At 39.2% G+C, this 16,272-nt stretch overlaps 1 protein-coding gene across 4 annotated transcripts in view; it reads left to right on the forward strand.

Moving 5' to 3' along the window:
* CDKAL1 (CDKAL1 threonylcarbamoyladenosine tRNA methylthiotransferase) overlaps positions 1 to 16,272 on the forward strand; it is a 665,826-nt gene that overhangs the window by 96,278 nt on the left and 553,276 nt on the right. The gene's annotated exons all lie outside the window — the stretch shown is intronic.

Here is a 16,272-nt window from a genome sequence, read left to right on the forward strand (position 1 = left end):
GGCACCCAGACCAGGGATTGTATGTGTTCTGACAAGGAGTGGGGGTGGGGTCCCATGGTCCCATGCCAGGACCAGGGATCAAACTTGAAAACACGGTATGTGCCCTGACTGGGAATTGAACCTGCAACCTTTCTGTTACGGGATGATGCTCCAACCAAGTGAGCCACATTGGCCAGAGCTTTGTAGTATTTTTGATTTGCATTTCCTGATGGCTGTTGAGGTTGAGCATCTTTTCATGTGGTTAAGAGTTATTTGTATAATTTCGGAGAAATGTCTATTCAGATCTCTTTCACCCATTTTTAATTGGATTATTGTCTTTTCATCATTAAGTTATAATAGTTCTTTATATTGTCTCTATTTTTTAATCAAAATTAAGACTAGAATATACTATTTTTAACTTTGTAACTAGAAATGAAATAAATAATCAAACTAAAATTGGAATCACCTAAAAGAAAATTTAAAACTGAAAAGTAGATAAGGAGTTAGGACATATTAATATTAATTTTAAATAGTGATAACATTAATACAATCCTCAACTCTCAAATTCTAGTTATGTGATCTTGTTTCTTTCATTGATATAGTTTTCCCTTTCTGTATGCAATGGTGTCAGATATTTAAATATTCTCTTCTCTCCTCAGGAAATCCCCAGCTACTGTGACAAATGAATAATATTTTCTAATAGTGTTTCTTTCCCAAATAATCCTTTAAGGTAATATTGTTCCTTCTCTTTATAGCTACTTATTTTTTTGTGTCAAATTGGTAAAAATGTTTGTAATTTAGAAAAGTTTGGTACTGTCTTTTTGGGATATTGTTTATGACTGTCAGTCAATCAAACAACAACTATTGGATGCCTACTGGCTATACGGTTGGTATATTTTGTTTCTTTCTGGGAATCATACTCAAAATATCTCACATTGGCATAGTGTTGGCACCGACAAATCAGAGTGGATACTGGCCCTAAAGTACTTCACTCACGTACAGTTTCATTATTTCATTTATAGATCGTTGAAGTTATTCTTTTTTGCATGTTGAAGTCTAAGAAACCTATACCTAGTTTTTAAAAAAAATTTATTTATTTATCTTTAGAGGGGAAGGAAAGGAGAGAGGGAGAGAAACATCAATGTATGGTTGCCTCTCATGTGTCTCCTGCTGGGAACTGGTCAGCAACCCAGGCATATGCCCTAACTGGGAATTGAACTGCGATCGTGTGGTTCGCAGGCTGGAGCTCAATCCACTAAGCTACACCAGCCAGGGCTTCTATACCTAGTTTTATGTTTTGTTTTGGATCCTTCCTCCCTTGGCATTGTTGAGTGGGTCTTTTCTTTTGATAACCAAGTTAGTAATTGTTTGACTCAGTAAGTTTGCTGGGTCAAATATGTAGATAGCTCTTGTATTGGAGATAATACTGAGCACTATTCTAAACTTCCCTTCAAGGAGCTACCAGTATACTCTGGAATTGGTCCTGAAAATGTACCATTCCTAACAGAATACTTGAGTTATTTATTTGTGCTGAACAATCGAGGGTTTTATATAATCTGAACAGATACCAGATGTTTAGCAAATTCGCTAATGAGTAGTTTCTCTGGGTGGTTATGATTTGCTTCTTGGCCAAATAGAACTTTTTAATGAATCATTTTAAAAAATATATTTTATCGATTATGCTGTTACAGTTGTCCCAACTTTTCCACCTTTTTCCCCCTCCACCTGATACCCTGTCATCCCTCCAGCAACCCACCCCCTTAGTTCATGTCCATAGGTCGTATGTGTAAGTTCTTCGGCTTTTCTATTTCCTATACTGCTCTTAACCTCCCCCTTTCTATTTTCTACCTACTAATTATGTTTCCTGATCCCTGCACCTTTTCCCCACTCTCCCCCTTCCCTGTCCCAGCTGATAATCCTCCAAAAGGTCTCCATATCTATGATTCTATTCCTGTTCTTGTCGTTTGCTTACTTTGTTTTTTAGATTCAGTTGTTGATAGTTGTGAATTTGTTGCCTTTTTAATGTTTATGGTTTTGATTTTCTTTTTCTTAAATAAGTCCCTTTAACATTTCATGTAATAATGGTTTTGTGATGATGAATTCCTTTAGCTTTACCTTGTCTGAGAAGCGCTTTATCTGCCCTTTCATTCTAAATGATAGTTTTGCTGTTTAGGATAATCTTGGTTGTAGGTCCTTGCTTTTCGTCACTTTGAATACTTGGTGCCAATCCCTTCTCGTTTGCAAAGTTTCTTTTGAAAAATCAGCTGATTGTCTTACGGGCACACCTTTGTAGGTGACTCTCTGCTCTTCTCTTGCTGCTTTTAAGATTCTCTCCTTATCTTTCACCTGTGGCATTTTAATTATGATGTGTCTTGGTGTGGTCCTCCTTGGGTCCAACTTGTTTGGGACTCCTTGTGCTTCCTGAACTTGTATGTCTATTTGCTTCACCAAATTAGGGAAGTTTTCTTTCATCATTTTTTTGAATATGTTTTCAATTTCTTGCTCTTCCTCTTCTCCTTTTGGCACCCCTGTGATTCAGATGTTGGTATGTTTGATGATATCCCAGAGAGTCCTTATACTATCCTCATTTTTTTGAATTTGTTTTCTTTTCATTCCAGTTGAGTGTTTATTTCTTCCTTATGTTCTGTATCATTGATTTGAGTCCCAGCTTCCTTCCATCCACTGTTGGTTTCCTGTAGATTTTTATTTATTTCTCTTCATGTGACGTTCATTTCTTCCCTTATGTTTTTGCCATAGTCAGTGAGTTTGAGCACCTTGATCAGTGAGTCTTTGAGCAGCTTGATCACCAGTGTTTTGAACTCTGCATCTGATAAGTTGGTTGTTTCCATTTCATTTTGTTCTTTTTCTGGGGTTCTGTTCTGTTCTTTCATTTGGGCCACATTGCCTTGTCTCCTCAATTTGGAAGCTCCCTGTGTTTGTTTCTGTGTATTAGGTAGAGCTGCTTTGATTCCCTGTCTTAGTAGCGTGGCCTGTTTTAGAAAAGGCACCTGTAAGTTGTGTCGGGCGGGGCCTTGGGTAATCACCAGGGTGAGGTAATGTGTTGGGCTCAGAGAGGACACTGTGCTGCTGCCTTGCTTCTGGAGGTTTGCCTGGCCCTCGCCCTGGTTCCATTCAGTTCACCCACTTGCGGTATGTGACTCTTTCAGCTGTTGCCCTGGTGATGAATCCTAGAGTGGCTTGATTTGTGTATGTTCTAAGTCTGTTCAGGCCCTTTCGGTGAAGTCTCCTAAAAATCTAGGAGTTTATTCTACCACCCCACTCCTCAGTGGTGTTTACAGCCAGAAGTTATAGAGATTTAACTTCCTGGCACTGGCACCCTGGGCTGTGTTGCTTGGCCTGGGGCTGGAAGAGCTCGTTCCCAAGGTTGGAAGTCTGTTTCCTTTGCTAGTTTGGGGAAGTTCTCCTTCCTTATGTTTTCCAATAAGTTTTCAGTTGCTTATTCTTCCCCTTTCCTTCTGGTACCTCTATGATTCGGATGTTGGAAAATTTAGTCATCCTGGAGGTTCCTAAGCCTGTCCTCATTTTTTTGAGTTATTTCTTCATTCTGTTCCAGGTGAATGTTTCTTTCTTTCTTCTTCTTCAGATTGTTGATTTGAGTCCCAGTTTCCTTCCCTTCATGGTTGGTTTCCTGTATATTTTTCTTCATTTCACTTTGCGTAGTCTTCATTTTTTCCCTTCATTTTGTGACCTTACTCAACCATTTCTGTGGGCGTCCTGATTGCCAGTGTTTTGAACTCTGTATCTGATAGGTTGCTTCTCTCTCTATTGCTTAGTTCTATTTTTGAAACTTTGATCTATTCTTTCTGAACTTTGTGCCATATTTCTTTGTCTCAGTGCACCTGTTATCTCGTAAGGGGCAGAGTTGTAGGTATTCACCAGGGCGGGGCAACCCATGTTGATGCATTGTGGTGCTGTGTATGGGGGAGAGGTCAGGGAGGGAACAGTGCCAACTACTCTGCTCTTGGCCTGATTTCAGTCACTTTCCTTGCTACCCAATAAGCAAATTGAGCCCTTTTGGTGCTGATTTCCAGGTGGGTGGGTTTGTGTACCTTGTAGGACGCTGTGGGTCTTTTCAATGTACTCTCCTGTGAGGCTGGATTTTCTCCCACCACCACGACCCAGAGGTGTGGCTTTATTTCCCCTCATTGGAACCGTGGGTTGCACCATCTGTCTCACTCTTCAGTTGTTCTTCCTGGTTATCTGCACACACGTGTGGGACTGCGTGGTCTGCCGCCTGCTGCCTTGCCCATTTCAGTCCTCCAGCCACTGCCTTCTTGTGCTAGTCCTCTCTGCCCTAGCTCCTGTCTCTGCCCCTCCTGTCCGTCTGAATGAATGTTACTTTAACTCCTCGGTTGTCAGATTTCCATACACTTTGACTTTCTGGCAGTTCTGGTTATTTTTTGTTTTTAAGTTTATTGCTGTTCTTCTTTTGGTCGTTGGAGTACGCAAACTGTATCTACCTAGGTCTCCATCTTGGCTGGAAGTCCTATTTATTTATTTTCAGAGATAGGAGAAGGGAAGGAGAAGGAAACATTGATTGGTTGCCTCTTGCATGCCCCGATCAGGGACATGGCCTGCAACCTAGGCATGTACCCTGACTGGGAATTGAACCAGTGACCTTTTGGTTTGTGGGACACCGGCCAATCCACTGAGCCATACCAGTCAGGACACTCACTTATTTATTTTGATATTTGTGTGAAACAGTGTTGTTCAACAATAAACTGGAATTTTATTTTGCTGAATTGTTCTTTTAAAAAGATACAACTTATTTTGTAACAACTCTATTTTTTCTGTGTGGTAAATTCTCAGTAGTAAACATTGTTTTTTAAAGATTTTTTAAAAGATATTATTTATTTATTTTTAGAGAGAGAGGAAGAGAGGGAAAGAAACATGACTGTGTGGTTGTCTCTCATATACCCTTAACTGGGGACCTGGCCCACAACCCAGGTATGTGCTCTGCCTGGGAATTGAACCAGCGACCCTTTGGTTTGCAAGCTGGTGCTCAATCCACTGAGCCACACCAGCTAGGGCAAACTTATTTTTTATCTTATCAAAATGTAGTTTCAAATAGCTGCCAGTGGTATGTATCTTATTCACCCAGTTTTCAATTATCTGTATATTTAGATTATTAGTGACCGTTAAGACAAAACAACTCTTGCTTTCCTTTGGTTCCTTGATAGTTTTCTAAGCTGCTTTTGTGGTAGCCATAGCATGGGAGACCATTGCAATCATGCAGGTGACACATGATGACTTCTAACTTCTATAAAGGTGGTGGCAGTGGAGATAAAGAATGGATGTATTCACATTATTTTGGAAGTAAAATCTTTTGGGAGATGTTGGGTTTGTTTTGGATGTTGGTGAGGTGAAGGGAATGATTAAAGATGATCCGTGTTTCTGGTTTAAACATTTTGGTTAATGTGCCATTTATGGAGATGGTGAAGATGGAAGAGGTGAGATTTAGTCATTTGCCTGTTGGTCTAAGATTCAATTTTCTGACTTTCTCTGTCTACTATATTACATGGAGCTACACTTGACAGTCTTACCCTTTGGCTTTTGTGGGTAGAGCTGGACAAATGAAGGCACTGATGGAAGGTAGACCGAAGGATAGGAGTGGAGATGAGGTAGGGTATTTTCTTTCCTGTAGTTCAAGTCTCAGGAAACGGCAGTTTCATACCTGTGGCATTAGCTCCTATCAGACAGCGAGCTCTTCTTCTGCAGTCCAGGCTCTTCACGTTGGGCAGCACCAGTTGTTTCTTTGGCCTCTGCCAGATGAGCGCAGCTTTGTGCTCATAATCGTGCCTCTCCCAGTGGGTCTCTCTATCCCTTAGACTGGCCGTGGTTTCCTGCTGTTATGAGGTTGCTTCACCATTTCCCTCTTGGTGTCTCGGCTTTTTCATCCCTATGTAACCACATTTTTGTATTAATTTTTCTTTACTTTAGTGCATAGAGTGGTTGCTGCATCCTAATTAGGACATTATGAATACAAGGTGAACATTTGAGAGTTCAGTTTTGGAAATGCCTTATGTTGGTGTTAATGTTTCTTTGCTGCATTCCATTGGAGAAGTTATTAGGTGAGTTGACTAGTGAGCTCAGATTGATGTCTGAACTGAAAGTATATATTTGGGTGTCATCTCTCAGTGTAATGGTAGTATTCAGAACCGTGAGAGGAATGGTTGGAATCAACTGTTGAATAGAAGGAAACCTGACTCTAGGTCCTAAGGAACTCTAATTCATGGAGGGCAGAGGGGATGGAGAAAATAGAGAGGCGGGGGAGGAAGAGGAAAATAGGAGAGTGATTCTGTTGACACTGAAAAGAGAGGAGAGTTTGGCTGTCTCTGGCCTTTGGGGTCAGTTCCCACAGTGAAAGTAGTTTCATGGAGATGCTGAGTGGATGAGAGCTTCACCAGAACGAAGTGGTGGAAGAGTGAATGGGAGGTGACGGGATATGTGGAGCTGGTACAGAGCCAGTTTGCTCGAGACCTTTGTGGAGGGAAGTAAAGAATTGGGGAGACAGTAGGAAGATTAAGACAGGCTGCATTTTTTACATTACCTTTTTACTTTGAAAATATATAACTTTTAAATAAGTTCAGAAATAAAAAATACGTTTCACAAGGGAAAGTCTTTGTCTCACATCAATTCTGTGCTTATTCCTCTTCTTAGTTCTATGGTGTACATCCAAAGTTTTTCATAAAAATACAAGCAAATGTATAAATGAATTCTTGAGTTTTGTTGGTAGCATAGTATATGTGTTTTTTAGTGTCTTTTTTTTTTGAAAAATATGTCTGGAGATCTTTCTTTGATTTTGGACTTAGAGGTTATTCATTTTTTTAGCAGCTTTATAGGAGTCTCAATTCTGAATATACCAAAATGTCTTTAACCATTCACCTTTTATTCTTACAAATAATGTTGCAGCGAATGACCTTGTACATGTGCAAGTATAGTAGCCTACACTCTTGGAACTTCTTGGTCAGAGGATATGCACTTGCCTTTTTGTTAGGTATTGTCCAATTGCCTTAAGAGGTGGTTTTGTAGTTCGCATTCACACTAGCAGTACAGGGGAGTGCCTGCTTCCTCGTAGATACATCAGCATGGTGTGTTTTCAAACTAACGGTTTTTGGACAATAAAGGAAGTGAAAAGTGGTACAGTTTTTTTTCTTTGTGCAGTTTTAATTTTCATTTATTAAAAATGGGGTTGAGCCCTGGCTGAGTGGTTCAGTTGGTTGAATGGTCATCACATATACCAAAAGGTTGCAAGTTTGATTCCTAGTCAGTATGTAAACCTAGGTTACGAATTTGATCTTTGGTGGGGGCACATAGGTAAGGCAACTGATTGATGCTTCTCTTTCTCCCTCTCTGTCCCTTCACCCTGTCTTCTCTCTTTGAAATCCATTAAAAAATATTCTCAGGTAGGGATTAGAAAAAAATCCTCAGGGAGAGGATTAAAAAGAATGGGGTCGAGTATCTTTTTTGTATGTTCAAGAGCCATATGTTTGTTTGTTTGTTTGTTTCTTTTCGTGAACTCTCAGTTAATATTCTTTGCCCATTTTGGGGGGGTTAGATTTTCCTCTTCTCAATTTTGGAGTTTTATTATGCTGAGGTCCTCAAAGCACAGTGTGGCAGGAACATTACATGCAAGATGGGCCTGGTGGGCAGCGGCTTAGGGCAGAGGCGTGGTGACCAACCAGACCATGAAGTGCCCTCTAAAGGCCGTTTGGTGTGTATATTGTCTCTTACTTTCAAATCCTATTTAAAATGTAGAAGTAGGTATTCTATTATGGATTCTTTAGATGTAGTAACTTCTGAGCTGATTATGTATCTGGATCAATAGGGCAATCTAATATGGAAAGAGGACAGGGGAGTATTAGCAGTTTTCTGTTCCACATAGTGAGTAAAAAGTCTCTTGCACTCTGATACTGGTTTTCACCAGGCCTACTTAGCTATGGGATTAATTTTCAATAGTTATTCGTAGAGTTTTTCCAGCTTTTATTTATCATTAAAAAACGTTCCCTTTTCCCTTTATACAATGGACAGAGCTCAAGCTGACCCGTGGTTTCTTCATTTTAGTTTCTGCACAGCACTCATCAGGGCTACAGGTGTCTTGGCTGTCTGAAAGTAGAGCGTTCCTAGAAAACATTTCCTAAGCTGAAATGGCGGAATTTGAAGAAGCAATTACCAGATTTATGTGGAAAAGATTTTGAGTTTGCCAAGATCCAAAAAGTAACCTACCAAATCATACCAAATAGCATGGAAAACCTGAAGCAGTACCAACATGCAGTAAAAGCAGAGCTGCTGTCAGTGCCCAGGGCTCTCTTAGCCTCAGTGGCTTGCTGCATCACAATGCTGAGTGCTGTGTTCGCTTTCTGTCTTCTCTTGTAAAGGTGAAAATTCGCTTTGGATTTCTTTTGGTTAGTGAAAACAAGTCTTGATGTAGGTCTTCTGTAAAAGTAGAGTCGTGTAACCAGAACTTTTGACAAGCAGGAGATACCTGCATTTTTAAAGAATAAAGTTATGCGAGTAATCTGCATGAGTAAGTGCCTCCCCCTAGAAGCTTCTGTGTTCTTTGTCATTCAGAAATACACCGAGTAAATAATCACCAATACTAAACGGTGGAGGGCCAGCTCTTTGTATGAATGTTCAGACTGGGAACCACAGATGCTCTTTGTCCCTCAGACTCTCATTTCCCCTCCCCTCCCCTCCCCCTCTCAATCTTCCAACCCTAGCTGACTTAAGAGAGAGTGATTTCTCATGGATCGTGTTCATTGTTTTTGTAACAATATTTTGAAAACATGGTTACTTTATGCTGCACTTTGTACAGGTCTTATAGAGAACAATAAGTGAAATGAGAAGAGAAAATGCATTGATGAGAATTTTTATTTTAATTTTGCCTTTAATTGATTTTCAGAAATTATTTTTCAAAAGGTGCTTTTAAGTTCTTTTATTAAGGCTTACTCTGTCCCCTGAGTTTTTAGTAGTCATCCAATGATTTGTGTTACTATAAATACACACACTGGGTGTGAATAAGTGTAATGGATGTTTGTTCTGTGGTAGTGACCTCCCTTTCCTACCAAATGGTATTGGTAGGAAACAAACATTTTTTTGGAAGATTTTATTTATTTATTTTTAGAGGGGAAGGGAAGGAGAGAAGGAGAGAAATATCAATGTATGGTTGCCTCTCGTGAGTCCCCTGCTGGGAACTGGCCTGCAACCCAGGCATGTGCCCTAACTGGGAATCGAACCGCGATTGTGTGGTTCGCAGTCCCGCGCTCAATCCACTGAGCTACACCAGCCAGGGTAAACAAACATTTTTTTAAAGATTTTATTTATTTATCTTTAGAGAGAAGGGAAGGAGAGAGGGAGAGAAATATCAATGTATGGTTGCCTCTCGTGTGTCCCCTGGTGGGAACTGGCTTGCAACCCAGGCATGTGCCCTGACTGGGAATCGAACTGTGATCCTCTGGTTCATAGGCCTGTGTTCAATCCACTGAACTATACTAACCAGGGCAAAACAAACATTTTTTCCTCTTTGTTGTATTCTTGGTAAATGTTTTTTTTTTTAAAATTTTTTATTTTGGCATGCTTAATTGCCTTACCTAAGTCTATGGATAGATTTTTCTTAGTGTTTTTTTGCTGCTCCTTGAGCTGGCTTTAAAATGGAACAGTTGTGAAAGATAAATGTTTTATTCTGGGTGGTGTTGAGAGGAACCTTGCTCATCTCTTCTGTCAAGCCGTGATTATGCAGTAGCCTGCAGGGTGAAGGGAAGATTGTTTGCTGTGAGAGTCAGCCTGTGCTTTGGAGTAAGGATCCAACACTCATTGTTAATTTTCCCTTTACTTCCATGCCTGTCACTGATTACAGAAGGCCAAGAGCTGACATGTTCAAGATCTTGGAAATTTTGGAAATAGCCAGCCAAATAGCTCCTTTTCAACCCTGGTCATTAGTCTTTTTAGAAATACCATGAAGCAACCTCAAAGCCATGTAACACTTTTATGTTTTGTTTGTAGATATTGTCTGCATTATTATTTTGATCAAGAGGTGAAGAGCCACCATTGAGGCTTTCTAGTTTCCTTAAATTGACAGTCCCTGGAGTCAGTTTGTCTGGATTTCCAGTCCTCGCCCACTTTCATACTGTGTAATTTTAGGCAAGTTACTTTTCCTTCCATAAGCCATAGATTCCCCCCTCTATACAATTTGAGTAAAAACGAACCCACCACAAATTTGGAGAATGAAATGGAAAAAAAAGGGTATGACATGCTTGCTTGACTCATTGCTGGACACCTAATGCATACTCAGTAATGTTAGCTATTACTGTTATTGCTAATCAGATTTTTTATTACTCAACATTTAAAAGTAATTTATTTTGTGTCTATAAAGAAATAGTTTCGAAAGTAAATGTGTTTCGATTAAAACAAATGGTTTGTTTTTCTATCCTCACACTCAGAGTGGGTGGTATGTCAGTGACCATCATTTTCTTGGTTCAGTGAGTAAGAAAGCTTTTAGCAGAGGGGAGAAAAGTCCCTTAGCAAATGTATATCAGGTCGCTGTTTTCATGATGGGTCACAGCAGGAAAACAGTTTGTGTTCTCACCTTGAAATGAAGGAACACTATTGACTCTTAAGTTGTCTGGAAAAGGAAACTACAAAAAATTTTAAAAACTCGATTAATTTTAAGTGAAAAAAGCAATACATTCTTTTAATAATTAAAACAATACAGATGAATATGAACTAAATATTAATGTATCCCTTCTCAGGATTAAGTTCTATAAAATTATAAAGTAACATCTATGCCATTTTAAAAAAGAGAGGAGAAAGGACATAAAAGGTGCATGTGAATACTACATAGGACAGCTGAACCTTCTTCGTACTTCTCAGAACAAATACCTCAAACAATTTCATATGTATGCTTCTAGACATTTTCTTTGTTTACAACAGAATTTCCCTTTTTCTCTTTTTCTTCTTAAAACACAAATTACATGTAAGACCCACTCTTCTGCACCTTGCCTTGTTTCACCTGATGTTATAACAGAGATTGTGATGAATTAGTACTTACAGATTTATCTTGCCTTTTTAAAACAGTTAAATGGTATTTTAGCTGCAAGCTCGTAATTTATTTAGTCAGTCTCCTTATATTGGACTTGGCTTTCTAGCTCTTTTGCTTTGTAAGTTATCTTCAACGACAATTTAAAAATGTATGTGTATAAGTAAATAAATGAATAAATATATATATGTTTGCACATATATGAATGTGTACGTATAAATATGGATGTGGTGCAAGTATCCTACAAGCAGGTGTAGGTGAAATTCTGATGTGTATTTACATTTCTGATAGCTGCCGCTCCGTTGTATTCCAAAGCGTTTCCTCAGTGTCGATTGCTAGTAGCAGAAGAAGAGGTCACCGGTTTCCTCATTCCTTTGCTAGCATTAGGTACTATCATATTTTAATTGTTTTCCAATTTGATATGAGAAGATAGTATCCTATTTCATTTTTTGTTTAAAAAATTCAGTAAGATCAATATATATCAGGATAAATTTCTAATAGATCAAAGATCTGAACGTCAAACCATGTGTGTATTAGAAGAAAACACGGGTAAATTTCTTAGTATCTGAGAGGACAGGATACTTTCTAATTAAGACTCAAAATCCAGAAGCAATAAGAGAAACGGTGTATAAATTTGATATCCTAGAAACAATAAAGTACAAGGCAACTATAAAAAAGTTAAATGACAAACTAGGAGAAATATTGTAACTAGTATTATAGACAAATAATATTCTCTTTGTATATATAATGTTTATCTGTGTTATTAAATTAAAACTTGAAATGAGAATGAATAACCTGATAGAGAAGTGGGCAAAAGATATGAAAACTGGAAAAAAAACCCCACCTGCAAATGGTTTTGAAACATATGAGAAGATGCTCAACTCATAATAGGAAAAATGCACATTAAAACCTCACCTGGCTTTCTGTTTCTCACCCGATTAGCAAAAGTACACAGGTTTGATTGCACAGTCTGTGGGTGATGCCTGAATAAACAGGCAACGTCTTGCATTGCTCACAGGGGTGCAAAGTGAGACTCCCCTTAGGGAGGAAGATTTGGCTGTATATAATGCAGTTACTTGTGACTTTATTCTCTGAACCAGCAATCCTCCTTTTTTGGACTTGATTCCAGAGATAATCTGGGGTGGATACAGAATAATACGCACACTGCTGTTCATTGCAGCACTATGGTGTGGTAATGAAAGGCTAAATAATCAGATCTTGAGGTCTAGATTCCATCTGACTTGGCTAAAGTTTGTAGCCTTCCAAACCAGTTCTGATATCCCAGCTCAGGCACTGACAATATTTGGCTAATGTGCAGATGATTTTCAGTTTCATATGGGAAGTTAACAGTAGTGCTGTAGGCCGAATCTCAAAGTAGGTAAAAAAAAAATTGGGGGTCCTCTGCAAGTCTTTCTCCAAACATGGTGCCTTCTTACTGTCTTCCTTCCTCAGTCCATTCTTGTCCATCTACCTAGTCCTTCTTTCCTAAGGGCTTTTTTGTAAAACTGCTTCTTCTAGGTATCAGAGGACCTGGCATTAATGTTCTGATTAAGGCAAGACCTTCTCTTCCCTGATACTTAGCTCAATAACTTATTCATTTACTAGTGGTAGTGTATTCGAACATTTATTTTCTTTTGGGTGATGAAGTTCTGGAAAGACATGTTTTGGGGTATTTCTTGTTTGTTCTGGATGGTGCCACTCCAAGATAAATATGCTGAACTCACTTATTTCTTTTGTTTCAGATGCATTTTATCCCATCCTATCTCCTGTGTTAATGTTTGAAGTTGGCATATAGCTTAAAATTAGCAAAGACATGAGTGTAATGTTCTACTCCTCTTGAAGAGCTGTTATAAAGTTGATAGGGCTTTTTTATAGTTGGTGGCATCTTAGAACCCAGGAAATGTGTTCTTTAGGGGACCAAAAATATGGACTCAGCATTCTTTATTGGCTCATAGCCATACACAATACTTCTTCTCAGTCCCCTTGTGCAGTGAGTTTGTTTTCTGAGTCACTTAGTGAAAAGGGGGGCCCTTGCTGGGTGACTGTGGGTTGACACAGAGCAAATAAACACAATTGAAAAAGGAAAATGAAAAAGTCTGGATAATCATTTTATTCTTTTATTAACAATACTAGTATTATACAGACATGTATAGTCCTTGAACTTGCAGCATTTAACATAATTGATAACTCCTACTTCAAATATTAATACTTTTTTCTCTGGATTTCAATGACACTATTTGCCCTAGTTTTTATCCTCTTATCCTATTGGCTGCTCTTTTGTCTATGTCATTTTCTCATCTCAACTTGTCTACCAGACCTCTGAATGACCCAGTGTTTTGTCTTGTATTTTTTCCTGTTCTTTCTCCACTTCCCCTCCACTTCTCCTTAGGTGAACTCATCCATCCAGTCACGTAGATTAGATATTATCTAGCAGGGGTGTCCCATCTTTTGGCTCCCCTGGGCCACACTGGAAGAAGAGTTGTCTTGGGCCACATAGTAAATACACAAACACTAATGAAAACTGATGAGGAAAGAAAAGGTTTTAGGTAAATTTACAGTTTTGTATCAGGCCACATTTCATGGCCATCCTGGGCTGCATGCATGCATCCCGCAGGCCATGGGTAGGACACCCTTGCTAGAATTTTGATTGTCCTATTTTTGCCTCCAGCCCAAAAGACTTCTTTGAGCTTTGGTTTCATATGTACAAATGGCTGATCAGTATTTCTAATTAGATATTCCATAGTGATCTCAAATATATCATGCCAGAAAAACCCCTACTGATTTTCTCATCCCCAAATCTTTTTCTTTCCAAACCCTCTCTGTCTCAATGAATTGCACCACAGCCAACTGACATGCAGGCCCAAATCCTTTCCCTGTGCTTGGGAATCCTATCTGATTATCTCTGGTAGGATTCAGATCTAGTCTTTCATTGAGTTCTCTTGAGTCCAGCTCCAAAATATGCCTCTACCTATTCCTCACACTTGCCATTTCTATAATCCTGGTCCAGGTGCCACCAGATTTTCTTGCCTATGATTTTTCCCCACTACTTTTTCATTTGCCCCATCTACGGTCCTGTCTCCACAGTGCTTCCAGAGTGGACTTTCTGAAGTAGAAATCCATTCGTGTTTGAAACTCAATTGCCAGCATGTAGTCTGGGTCCTGCCCACCTCTCTGGCCTTTCTCTCCCCACTCTCCCTGTGTCCAGTCACACTGGCATTCTCTCTGTTCCTAGAGCATGGTAAGCTCACTCTCTTTGAAGCCCTTTGCTTTTGTAGGATCGTCTCTGAATGCTCTTCCGATCTTTGCAGATTCCTTTCCATTATTTAAGCCCCAATTCAGATTTGAATTTCTCAGGGAGACTTATTTTGACCAGCAACCCTTGGGTTCTGCAAATTATTCTTTGTCCATTATGCTTTTTTTATTGTTCTAATATCATTGGTACCTGAAACAATTTAGCTTGTTTCCTTTTTTTTCTCCTATCACACTTCCTCTTTAAGAGTGTAAACTCCTTAAGGGTAGAAACTCTTGTTACAGCCGTATCCCAAAAACCTAAAATATAGCCTGGTACATAGTAAGTTGTCATTTTGTTTTGGTTGTTGACTACTTTATGCTTGTAAGTAGAACTGTCTTTTGACAATACTTAGTAAAGATATAGTAACACAAAACTAAATTCAGAAATAATTAGATAAGAAACTGTTCTTGTTGGAGGAAAGACTTATCTTTTGTGGGTCGTTACTAAAAAGTTAGGTAAGTTTGTGAGCATTTTGGTATATTCACTAGTTTCCTGCTGATTGCAACTGCTGGGGCACCGTGTAGTGTTTGCTTTATTTTGACATAATTCCAGACAGAATAGGGTGATTTGCTGTGTTTATTGCTAAGTTCCCTTGAGGGGCTATTGTGGAAATATGGTAAAAGTTGTCTGATGGCTTTAAGGTGACTGAATGGAGAAGGTGCCGGGATACCAACCTGACGTCTGGCACAGGTAGCTCTGTCTCTAGATTTTTGTTTGTTTAAAAAAACTTCAGTCTCTGTATTTTTTTCATTATAACAGACATCCATGACTTTTTGTTATATATGTAACACATTGCTTGTCGTTTTTGCTTCATCTTTTGAAATTCAACATTTGGTAGCTTAATTGGTTAGAGTATTGGCCTAATATACCAAGAATCCAGGTCTGACCCTTGGTTAGGGCACCTACCAGAATCAACCAATGAATGCATAAATAAGTAGAACAAGAAATTGATGTTTCTCTCTTGCTTCCTTCTTCTCTCTAAAATCAATGAATAAAAAAATTCAACAGTTGTTTAATAAATATTTAATGAGTACCCACTATGTACTAGGCACTATAATAAGTGCTGGGGATATAGCTGTGAATAGTCTCAGTTCTGAATATTTGTTAATTAAATTGGTGGCTTTCTTGAAGCTTATTTCAGAAGATTAGTATGACCTTCAGAGCTTTAGGAGGTTGGTAAAAGTGCTATATGTATGTAGTTTCACACATTGTCCCTCTGTAATCTTTCTTCTTGTTCCTCCTTGTGTATTGTGTAGTGTTCTCTGGCTATTTGAATGTCTATTTTTGTGCCCATTACTGCGTTGGGACCTGGACAGTCAGAGAGCACCAGGTGGAAATGTCTTCAGTATTTTTTGAATAGTAGTAAGCACAAGCTGAAAAAATGAATCACTTTAATACAGAGTTACAAAGCGCCAGAATAATCTATGCACAGTCTACTATGGAAGTGCAGAGAAGAGGCATCTGACAAACCTCAAGCTGAGACTGAGGGATGAGTAGGAGTTAGCTGGGTGGGTAGGCAGGTGAAGAGCTGTATAAGTTGCCATTCCAAAGAAAATAAAGGTATTATAGGCGGATGGCAGAGCGCAAGGTTTAGGAAGAGTTTGGTATGGCTGGAGGGGTAGGTGAATTTAGGGGAAGTGAGTGTTGACGCTGAGGAGGTGCTACATCTGGATAGGCCTTGAGTGTCAATGTGCGATCCTTGGAATATTGCAAGAATACTGAGATCAGATTGGAATGCCGTCTTTCAGGTGGCATTGTGGGGAATAGTTTGTAGGGAACTGGAGGAGGTTGGTGGATAGTCATCATTTCTGTGAGTGTAAGCAGGGAAGTGACATACTCAGATTTATGTCTTATAAAGTGCCACTCTGGCTGTTGGGTAGGACGTACACCGTGGTGTGGGGTTATGAATAGGAGGAGGGACAGGAGTCAGGACGGGTCATAGTAC

The sequence above is a fragment of the Sturnira hondurensis genome, unplaced genomic scaffold (genome assembly GCF_014824575.4).
Source record: "Sturnira hondurensis isolate 20B ecotype Veracruz unplaced genomic scaffold, ASM1482457v3 Scaffold0023817, whole genome shotgun sequence".
Taxonomy (NCBI): Eukaryota; Metazoa; Chordata; class Mammalia; order Chiroptera; family Phyllostomidae; genus Sturnira; species Sturnira hondurensis.